At 49.0% G+C, this 11694-nt stretch overlaps 1 long non-coding RNA gene across 2 annotated transcripts; it reads left to right on the plus strand.

The window, feature by feature from the left end:
- Nucleotides 1–470: 470 nt before the first annotated feature.
- On the plus strand, nt 471–9275 carry LOC113598884 (uncharacterized). Of its 2 annotated transcripts, none has more exons than XR_008298630.1 (4): nt 471–609; nt 2578–2653; nt 7858–8245; nt 8678–9275. It is a non-coding gene; the product is annotated as an uncharacterized LOC113598884 (long non-coding RNA). The 2 variants fall into 2 exon arrangements; XR_008298631.1 differs by lacking the exon at nt 471–609 and adding an exon at nt 625–738.
- Nucleotides 9276–11694: the final 2419 nt, after the last annotated feature.

The following is an 11694-nucleotide window of genomic DNA, read 5'->3' on the forward strand; positions in this document are numbered from 1 at the left end:
AATGCGAGGGGACAGATGAATGGTAGGCACCAGTCCTGACAGTCCCAATCAGAGCGAAGTTTGAAAGCTTCCCTTAGGATCAGAGTCCAGGGAAAAGTTAATTTTTGGTTCCAGGCATGTGGACTTAGGTTTTTGCGGGGGTGAAGAGTGAGGGCTTGGAATGAATAAACTCTTGGAGGGGGAGGGGCGGTGCTGGGGCCCTGGGGTGGGGAGGGGAGCGGGGCCTCCCCGGAGCCCCGAGCCTTTAGTAATCTGCTTTGTGAATGGAGCTAAAGGGGGAGGGGGATGGACATACTTGGAATTCCTTTATCTGGGTGGGCTCCTTCTCTAAGGACTTTCAGGATGTGGGAAATGGGAGATCAAAGAGGCTGCATTTCCAGCCTATCAGGTTACAGGGTGTTAAATGGCGAGGGAAAGAAGTGGGGGGGTGGAGAGGGGGCCTGGGGAAGGCCGCTTCCAGGGGGGCCAGGGAAACCCAGTTTGGGAACTGGCTGGGGCGAGTGAGAAAGAAAGAGAGCCGGGGCGTGCTGAACACGTTTCACATCACCTCAGAGCTGTGGAATTTCCTCTCTTCTGGGGGGAGGCCTGTGAAGATGCAGTTGGTTTAAGGTTAGTCGGTGATGCATAATAGCCCAGAGGCGTCTGATTGAGGGTGTTACTAAGTGACCGGTGTTTACAAGCAGAGATTCGGTGGTGGGGAAGGGAGGTGGGAGCCGGGGCCATCTTCGGTCTGGGTCGGTAAGCAAATGCTGTGTGACCTGAGAGGGGAGTCCATGTATGGGGTTTTTATTTGCGTCTAACCCCGGTGGTATGCAGAGCCTGGACTGCGGGCTCCGGAGGGGGGCAAGAGGAATGGGAAGGTCGTTAGAAAAGGCGGGAGAACCTCCTACGTGGGTGAGGGATCCGGGGCCCTGCGGCCACGAGCCGGGCTCTGCTTTGGCTCTCGGGCGTCCCCGGGGCGGTCCCTTGCAGCTCGGTTTCTGGGCTAGTCTAGCCACGTGCTCCACGCCACCCAGCTGTCGCTGCCTCGCTTTCCGAGGCCTTACCTCCCAAGAGTTGGGCTTATTTCTTAAATCCTCCCCAGGCTGGTGTCCCTCCTTGTTGAAAGAGAGCACCCACCCCAAACCCTCCACCCCAGTGTGAAAGTGTGCAAGGCAGGGTAGGTGGTTACCGAGGCCAGGGATACCTCTTTCAGGGAAGAATCGAGAAAGTGGAGGACCGTCGGATCAAGTGCTAGTCGAGACAGGCAGGAAGGACAAGGGGGTGGGAACCCGGAAGCAAGCAATTTGGAAAGCGCGTTTAGAGAAAAAGAATATTTATGAAAGCCTGCTACCAACCTTAATCAGGCAACGTATTGTTCTGATAATACGACGAGTAGAAAGTTATTAGATGGCCTATAAATCACCCCGTACTACAGATGACAAAAACATTGCATGTTTGGGAAGAATTAGAATATAATAAAATACACTTGTCACAAAGCAAGCTTCATTTAATCTTTTTTTTTCTCTTGTTTCAGAAAGCTGTTTAGGATTTTGCAGCCTACTGGGGTCACCATTTTCAGACATCTATTAGTGCCATATTGCAGTCGCATGAGAGGCTCAGTTAATAAAGATTTCTGGTTGATAGACTGCTAAGAGCAAGCAGGCTTGGGCACTATCTTTTTTGAATTGCTACTGAGCTAAAGAACACCGGGGCGCCTGGGTGGCACAGTCGGTTAAGCGTCCGATTTCCCCAGGTCACGATCTCGCGGTCCGTGAGTTCGAGCCCCGCGTCAGGCTCTGGGCTGATGGCTCAGAGCCTGAAGCCTGTTTCCGATTCTGTGAGTTCGAGCCCCGCGTCAGGCTCTGGGCTGATGGCTCAGAGCCTGAAGCCTGTTTCCGATTCTGTGTCTCCCTCTCTCTCTGCCCCTCCCCCGTTCATGCTCTGTCTCTCTCTGTCCCAAAAATAAATAAACGTTGAAAAAAAAAAAAAAGAACACTACACTCAGTCCATTTTTTTATCATTTTACAAACCGAACACACATTCTCCCTCTTTTCCAAACACCTCCCTCAACAGTTTTGGAAAATAAATATGGTGTGTCTTCCTCTGTGTTACCTGCTCTCTTTAGCCTTGACCCTTGCCAGACCAAACTGAGCTTCCCTAATCTATACTGTTCCTTTTTTTTTTTTAAGAATTGAAAAAATTTTTCTTTAATGTTTTATTTACTTTAGAGAGAGAGAGAGACAGAGCACGAGTGGGGGAGGGGTAGGGAGAGAGGAAGACGCAGAATCCAAAAAAGGCTCTAGGCCCTGAGCTGTCCGCACAGAGCCGCACAGAGCCTGATGTGGAGCTCGAACTCACAAACCGTGAGATCATGACCTGAGCCGAACTCACAAGCTTAACCGACTGAGCCAGCTAGGTGCCCCAAGATTGTATTTTTAAGTAATCTCTGCACCCAGCGTGGGGCCAGAACTCACAACCCCGAGAACAAGAGTCGCACGCTCCACTGACTGAGCCAGCCAGGCATCCCTCTGCTATTCCTTCCTGACATTCACAGTGATTCCCCAAGTTTGACTTTTTTTTTTTTTTTTTTTTAAGGTTTATGACATTTGGGAATAGGAACTACTATTTGAAACTGGCCCTTCTGGATTTCTTAGTGGCTTCCTAAGAACAGGTAAGGGAGATAAATCAAGCAATATTTCCTTTGTGCCCAAGTAAAATAAGCCAACAGCATGTTTTCTATTCTTAGTTGACATGAAAATTAATTTTTGAAAGTCCTATAGTCAGCTTAGTCCATCATAACCTGCTGTTGACCTTAGTGGAGGATCTAAGGACTCGAATGTTAAAATTAGAACTGACTTTGAGTACTGGCCCTATTTACCAGCTGCACACCTTATTTTTATTTAACTAACACTTAGACAGCATTTACCATGTGCCAAGCACTGTTCTAAGCGTTTTACAAATATTTGCTTGGCTAATCCTCATACGAGTGTTATTATTATGTAACGCTATTATGAAGTGGTGTTATTATTGTCCTTGCTTTACAGATGAGGAATCTGAGACAGGGAGATGTGAGGGAATTTGCCAACCGACGAACACAACTTTAAGCTTACTTCCCCAGCCCATCCCCTGTCAGGTGGGAGATGTGGCTCCGTTTCCACATCCGCTGCCACACAACCTTGGACAACTTGGCAGTGCTGGGGGCAGGGGAAGCGTGTGAAACTGCCGCCGCAGGGAGGGCAGGGTGTTTACACGCGCACGAAAACCCAAAGAGCAAAGCCAGAGGGAAGGGAGATTTCGAGGGCTGCTCCTCCCACCCCCATCCCCGTGTGGAGCAGCATACCTTCTTATAATTCAATTCACAGCCTCAGTCCTGTACCATTTCCGTTTCCTTGAACTGCATCTAGACATGATTCTGGTCCCCTCCAGCTTCTGACCTCATTACTCATTCTGTTTACGGCTTGGCCTCACCCTTCAGACTGCCCTGATTTCCCAGATAGGAATTTGGCTGCCCTCATTGACTATGATTCAGATTTTTGCCCCAGCCACATTGCACTAATCCCTCCTGGGTGCACGGCCCTCTCGTCAGACCGACACTGGGACCCCCTTCTCCTTCCTTCCCCGAACCCCCTGTCATGATAAGGGGGGAGGCTCTATGAATACATCTCACTCCGGAGAGTTAGGGCGGGGTTACAAAGGACACTGAATGAAATCTGGGGGGAAGCCATGGAAGAACTTGAAGTTGGGGGGTTGGATAATGTGAGGAAGGAGGAAGATTCAGGCTCTGGAGGCAGGGGCCTCCATGAATAAGGTACAAATGACAGACTAGGAAGGGCTGAGGTGAGGTGCCCAGTGGAAACCACAAGGGAGAAGCATGTGTGGGAGACAGAAGAAAAATCTCACGACACTTGGTCATTGCCCGGATTTGAAGGGCAAGAGGCCGTGGCGGGTCACACACGGTGACTCTCCGAGGTTTCACAGCTAAAGCCTCTGGGAAGCTGCTAGGGTAGTTGTGAGAAAGTGGAAGGGGCTTAGAGTAGTGCCTGGTAATTGGGCATAGGCTTAAGAAATGTTTACAGAATGTGATATATTTATGTCGACTCTCTCGGGCTTGTCATTAAAATACTAATACCCCTTGGAAATCTAAAACAAAGAGCCTTGAACGCCTTTGTCTTAAGGGTAAGAGGAAGGACCGTGGGAAGAGGCTGCCAGGGCTCCCCTGTTTGGGTCACTGTGAGAGCATACAGAGAGGGAACGAGGAACCCAGAAGAGAAGCCTCATCAAGTATATCCCTGTGCCAGAAGTGAAGGATGGGAGAGGCCAGGGAGGAAGGAGAGGCAGGGTTGGCCGCAGAGTGGTTAGAAGGAGGCGGCCTTCAGTCAGTCGCTGACACAGAAGTCTGAGTGTGGGGGGCACCAAGGGTGCCGGGGAGGGAGAAACGCAGTCGGCGCTGGGCGAGCACGTGAGCCACTCTGCGCAGGTGATGGTTGTTGTCATTGTCTTGCCCGGTGTGTTCTTTACATTTGAAGTAGAGAGCCAGCCTGTCGTCCCTTCCAATTCTAGAGAAGTCCACTGCTCCCTTATGACTCAGTAATAAGTTAGCCTCCTCCTCCTCCCTGATGCCCCTTCACTTTCCATCTATTGTCTCCCACTTGGTCCTCTCTTCTGCCCGTCAAAGCTTATCATCTGTCTCTTCTCCTGGAAACGTAGGCCGCAACTGAAAACAGTTTTCCCGAAGAGGCAAAACTCTAAACACTACCCGTTTTTTTTTTTTTTTTCCTGCGCCCATGTTTGAACCATATACATGTTTTTAAATTTATTATTTATTTTTTCGTAGTTTTACTTTCTTTTTTTTAACCCAAAGTTTTTGTTTATTTACTTTTGAGAGAGAGCGTGCACACACAAACAGGCAGGGGAGAGGCAGCGAGAGGGGGTGAGAGAGAACCCCAAGCAGGCTCAGCGCTGTCAGCACAGAGCCCTACGCAGGGCTCCATCCCACGAACCGTGAGATCATGGCCTGAGTCGAAACCAAGAGTCTGATGTTCAACTGACTGAGCCACCTAGGCGCCCCAAATATGTATTTTTTTTTACGTGTCCCATTTTTAACTCTGTATTATGGTTTGTAGGGGTCCAAGGACTGTGTCAGGCTTTGAGAAGGTGTTAATACATCAGGCCTTCCCTACAGATCACAGTTTGATTGATGGACAGGTCAGTCCCAGCAGCTGCCATTTATTTTTCCGGTGCTAGGTGCTGTGTGAATTGCTTAATATTTGTTCTCACTGAATCTTCGCAGCGACCCTGTCAGTTACATATGCTTATCCCCATTGGATGAGGAAACGGAGACTCAGGGATTAAGTAACTTGTCCAGTTACTGCTGTGTGTGTTGGTTCCAAGCTGATGTTTATTGAGCACTTACAACATGCCAGGCCCCAGACCAGAGCTCCACGTTGAATTCTCAGGAAAACACTATGAGCTAAGTATTCTTATTTTCCAGGTCAGGAAGCAGGCTCAGAGAGGTTAAATAAGTTGCAAATATACCACTCCTGGGAGGCCGCGGAAGCAGCCTGCCATCCTAAGCAGTGGGACTCCTCCTCTTTGCTCTTTGAGCCCTGCATTTAGTCATTAAAATACCAAAAGAGGTTCTGTGCGATCTGGTTTTACTCTTGAAGCCATCCCAGGGAAGGACCCTTGGGACAGCACTGTTTCAAGGAAGGGTCCGAGGTGTGCCCTGACTGCAGAAGAGAGCGGTGGCAGGCGAGGGCCGGGAGGGTGAACTGGTTCATGTCTGCAAAGGGCAGGAGCAGCTAAGCCTCGGGAGGACTGCCTCTGTGCACGCCCTGGAAATGCAAACAGCTCTCGGCTTGGCTTCCCCCGCTGGCCCAGCCTGGGAGGCTGGCGGGAAGCCTGCTGGAAGGGAAGCCCCATCTGAGGGAGCAGCCACAGGACCCTGGAGCAGTGGCTTCCCCCTCTCTGACCTTTAGCTCGAGCTGATGAATTGGCAGCAACTGTGTGACATCAGGGAGGCATTTTCTTTTTTTGTGAGCTCGGAGCTTCCACGTAAAAATCCCTCAGTCACAAGACGGAGGCTGCAGAAGCCCAGGCACACTTGTGGCCGCAACAGGTGATGGGCACCTGCTCCAAGCCCTCCAGAAGTCTGCGTAATCCCAGGGATTCCGGGCAGCCTTGGGGACGGCCATGTAAGGGTGACCGCTGGCCTTATTTATCCCCGCTGCGCTGCCAGCTCTTAGCCTGCAGGGGCAGGATCTCAGGGGCTGGGCACACTGGGCGGGCGCCCAGGAGCCATCAGCCTCCAGCACTTTCTTCTATGTGACCACTCTCTTCTTGTCCTCACCCTCGGTGAAAACTAGCCCTCGATTAGAATTAAGGGAGCTCAAAAGGTATCCAAACATGTCTTTGCTTGACTTTGTGTGTGAGCTGGGTGTGTGTTTGGGGGAGGGGGGCGCTCAGGGAGTGAGGAATCTAATGCCTAAACTTGAGAGTGGTAGAAAGAACCATTATTTTAATACAGCAGAAGTCACTTGGAGGGAACTTAGATCTCTAAATACTCCAGACCCCTCATTTTACAGAGCCTACATTTTTTTTTTTAATTTTTTTCAACGTTTTTATTTATTTTTGGGACAGAGAGAGACAGAGCATGAACGGGGGAGGGGCAGAGAGAGAGGGAGACACAGAATCGGAAACAGGCTCCAGGCTCTGAGCCATCAGCCCAGAGCCTGACGCGGGGCTCGAACTCACGGACCGCGAGATTGTGACCTGGCTGAAGTCGGACGCTTAACCGACTGCGCCACCCAGGCGCCCCTACAGAGCCTACATTTACTGCAGGCTCAGAAAGGGACCTGCCCAAAGACCTCACAGCGCATGGGTGGCATAGGTAGGACCAGAATGATGACCTTGGGCCTTGGTTCCCTCACTGATAGAATGGTGTGGTGGGATTTAATGATGTCCAAGATTTCCTTCAAGATCTTAAAATGTAAGGGGCGCCTGGGGGGCTCAGCTAATTAAGCGTCCGACTTGGTTTCGGCTTAGGTCATGACCTCGTGGTTCATGAGATTGAGCCCTGCATCGGGCTCTGCACTGACAGCGTGGAGCCCACTTGGGATTCTCTCTCTCCCTCTCTCTCTGCCCCTCCCCCACTCTCTCTTGCCCGCACATACACACTCTTTCTCTCAAAATAAATAAATAAACATTAAAAAAAAAAAGAACTTAAGATGTAAAATCATAATTGAGCGGCTCTCTGAGGCTCCCTGAGGGATCCTAGTGAATCCAGCAGAGCAGGGCCCAGGACAAGACAGGATACATGGCTAGGTAGATGGGGGCCATTAGATGACCAGGTAACTTCCAGACTTTGGGATAGATGATTGCATTACCTTTGATACCCACCTGTTCACTTCAGTCCCTTCCCCCGCCCTTGTCCCGGACACTAACATTTACCCTAGAGCAGCCATTTCCCCTTTCCCTTCCCTTCCCACCCACACGTGTACACGTTCCCTAATTTCTGCTTGTTTACTGGACCTCTGTCACTCCAGCTTATATGCCTAGCTTTCCACTACCTTTAAAATTTTTTTTTTTTAAGTTTATTTATTTTGAGACAGAGAGAGACAGCATGAGCAGGGTAGGGGCAGAGAGAGAGGGAGACACAGAATCCGAAGCGGGCCCCAGGCTCCGTGCTGTCAGCACAGAGCCTGACTCGGGGCTCGAACTCACAAGCCATGAGATCATGACCTGAGCTGAAGTCGGACACTCAACTGGCTGAGCCACCCAGGCGCCCCTCCACTACCTTTTATTAAGGAGTCACTCACTGCGTGATATATCACTCACCGTCACATTTAATCCTCCTACCTTTGTCCTCTGATTTAGGTGATCATCCCTGTTAGGTAGATGAAGAAAGCCAAGGTTCAGAAATGTCCATACCTGCATATTCCCATAGTTTATAAGGGGTAAATTCCTACAGTGACTGAAATCTAACTGGAGACCAGGCTTCATTTCTTATATCACCTTAGTATCACCGCCCTGCATTACGCCTCCAGCAGGCCTGAAGCTGTGGCTGTCGCCCATTAAGTTCACTTGGACGTAAGAGGTGCCAAGGAGATGGAGGTCACTGGCTTTATCCCTGTGAGGACCCAATATCTTTGTCCTATTCCAAGACCACAGACTCTACGTACCCTCGAATTTGATGAAAACTTGGAATTAAGGAGAAAAACCGGGATCGTCTGTGTCTTTCATGACTACTGGACAAAAGTAGAAAGTAATCAGTTATCATTTTGTTCCTCTGAGCTTCCTAGGAGCTAAAGAGAATGCAAGCCCACCAAATTGTCAGTGTTGATAAAGTACGTTACACAGATCGATTTGCACACATTTCCTAAAGCAGCAGTTTGGGCACTATCCTGTAACTGAATTCTGTAGTTTGGGGAGTAAACTATCTTTTGGCCACCCTGAGTCATGCTCCCTGTGGCATCTCCAGCTGGTCAGCAGGTCACACAAGGTGGGTGGAGGCCACAGCTGAAAATGTAATAATACCCTGGTAGGTTCCAGGGAGCCTCTGGAAGTAGCGACTTTCTCAAACAGGTGTCGGCGAGGGTCTGACGATGGAGAGGCTGGGGGGGGGGGGCGGGATCTGGCATGAAACCATGCAGGTACAGCCATTCCTTTGTTCATTCTTTACTCATTCCTTCCAAAGGTACTTACTGAACACCCATATGGGCGAGTTAGATCTGGGATTGTGTTGGACACTGAGAATTCCAAAGCTAATAATGGGGTTAGAAGTTAATATTCTAACTCTGGAGACCAACGTAGAAGCAAGCCATTCTACAATGTGAGACATGCCATCAGAGAGCTATGGTCCCTTAGTGGAAGGAAGAATTCGTTCTGCTGGGCTGGGTAGGTGTCCTTTGAACCAGAGATAGGAGGAGGGGAGAGTACATTCCAAACCCAGAGAAGAGCTGGGGCAAAGGTACAAAGCCTGAGTGAGCACAGCCTGATCAGGGAACTTGGAGTCCAGAACATTCCACAGAAAGCAGTCTTTTTTTTTTTTTTTTTTTTTAATGCAAAGAAGAACTTTGGCAGGTGTCAGTCTATATCATCATCATCATCATCATCACCATCAGACCTAACATTTATAGAACTGTGCCAGGCACTCTAAGTGCTTTACTCACATCTCGTGTTTTAAGTACAACAACCCTAAGAGGTAGGTCTTAACACCTTTTATAGGTGAGAAAACTGAGGCCTAGGGAGCTGGGAAGATACTACCCCAGGTTAAAGAGCACCTGTGCTGTTCTTTTCCCAATTGCTTCTTTCTCCTTTTCTTTGCAGATTTTTGTTTTGGAGGCATGAGCCTTTTTCTCACGTGTGTGTTTGTACGTTCGTGTTCAGGCCTCCTCCTGTCTGACGGGGCACTCTGGGAGGTCACCCATTTGGCCTTGGCCTTTACCTCCCCACAGTGTTCCAGCAAGTGATCGTGTGTGTGAATTGAACCAAGCCTGAAGTTCCGTTTATTGGTTTTTTTTTTTTCCATGAGAGAATTAACCCCAAAGAAGAACTGAAACATACGGAGACTTTATCGAACACACTGTTGCTGCCCAAGGCATTTGCCCTGAGATCATGCTCACAAAGATGGGAATATTACTGGAAAGTGGTCCTTTAAATATGTGTGTGGTGGGGGTGTCATGGGGGGGAGTGTGTGTGTTACAAATTGAAAGTTAAGTAGGCTCCGATTTTGGAGAGCTTTAGATGCCATCTGGAGCTTAAACTTGATTTTAGGTGATACTCAAGAAAAAGAGAAGGGAGAGTGTCTTCTGCCGGGACTCTAGGCTAGCACATACCTTTTCACGTTGCGCCTTGGTGAGCAGCGAAAGTTTTTGAGGGCACAGATCCACGCAGTTGAAGAGGAGTCTGTTGGATGCAGGATTGGTCGGAAGGGAAAGGGCTTGAGAAGTTTCCGGTTTACAAGTCATGAACAAGTCTAGGGGTGCAGGGTGGGGAGTTAGGGCCTGAATTCCGGTGACGCTTGATGATCGTGAAAAGGGGATGTTGTAAAAGGACGCTAACACATGGTAAATATATTTTTATATATAAACCCTGGCTCATCCAGTTTTCCAAATTGGATTTGGGGGGGATTCGGTTTTTGTTTTTGTTTTTTTGTTGTTGTTTTTTTTTTTTTTTTTACCGTGGACCCCACTTGTATCCTTATGATACATTCTTTTTTGCAGATCTTTCCTTTGAGTCCAGGCTGTCACTTGTTGCCTGTACCTGAATGAAACGCAAACACGGGTGTATAAAGGCTTGAATCTGCCTCTAAACTTAGCCCCCTGCTGACTTGGAAAGAATCTAAACTTGGCAAAATGCCTTCCTCTCTCTTCAAGTAGCAGGTCTAAAAAGTAGCTCTCTAACCCCCCCCCCCACCCCCCTAACTAATGAACTATATCTAATAGCCTCTCTTTACAGAGTCCTTTGAGAAAGAGATGGCGTTTGTTTTTGACCTCATTATCCATTTCAGCCTGTCCTTGATGAAAATAATCGCCCCTTAGGCAGGTACATTCCTCACATTCCTTTCTCCGCTAGCTGCTAAGACGTTGTTAACCCCAGCGACCATGGGAAAAGGCTGCCGTCTGCTTCAGAGAGTCTAAAGGGAGTGGGCACAAGATAACAAGAGGTGAAGAGGTCAGAGTGGAAGTCTCTTTCATCTTTTCAGGCTGTTTCCAACCCAGACAAAGGATTCTGTCCAGGGGTGCAAGGCCCACGCGGCTTTATTTTATGGTCTGGCCCTGAAAGGGGGTTGGGAGGGCCGAGGCGTATCTGGATATTGTTTTGGAGGCGAAGGCCTGGCTCCCGGGAAGTCCTCGACTCCTGGGGGAATGCTAAGTGGAAGGAAGAGCAAGCCGCCCCTGCTTCGGCGGAAGAGACCACCCAGCTACTCAAAGGGGAGTGTGAAGGGCTTGAATGGAATGAGCTGTCCTGCAGGATTTATCATTCAGACAGTGAGATTAAGGGTGTGAGGGTGTTTAGCGGCTTCAAGTCGGAGTAGCTCCAGGATTTGCCGAAGAGAAGGGGGAGGGGAGAATTGAGGAGGGGGGAGTGGGGAGGGGCGGCATGGAGATGAATGGAGAGGTAAGGACAGTTTGGAAACGGGGTTTACGGGGAGTGGAATCCAAACTCCCAGCTCGGCGTGAACCTGCTTTATGACTTTGAACAAGTCATTTCTCCCTTTTGTACAATGAAGCGATTGGAAGGATACAAGAAGGTGCCTCAAGAGGCTGCCTGCTCCGCTCACCCCCCCCCCCCCATATGCTTTTCTTCAACTCGCTTCATTGATTGTGTTTTATTAGAAAAGTAGCGTGGCCACGTTATCAATAATTGAAAGTCAACAACCCTCCATTTTACCAAAATCCCAGTCCAGTCCCTAGTGCCTTCGTACAAGAACGACTGCCTTTTGGGTAGACTTCCCTTTGAGCTCTTTTCATATGTATGTATATAGTCTTTAAAATTTTTTTAATTTTTATTTATGCATTTTTAAAGATTTATTTATTTATTTATTTATTTATTTATTTAAGTTTATTCATTTCTGAGAGACAGAGACAGTATGAGCAGGGGAGGGGCAGAGAGAGAGGTAGACACAGAATCCAAAGCAGGCTCCAGGCTCCAAGCTGTCTGCACAGAGCCTGACGCGGGGCTCAAACTCACAAACCACGAGATGGTGAC

This window comes from Acinonyx jubatus, chromosome B2, assembly GCF_027475565.1.
Source record: "Acinonyx jubatus isolate Ajub_Pintada_27869175 chromosome B2, VMU_Ajub_asm_v1.0, whole genome shotgun sequence".
Lineage (NCBI taxonomy): Eukaryota > Metazoa > Chordata > Mammalia > Carnivora > Felidae > Acinonyx > Acinonyx jubatus.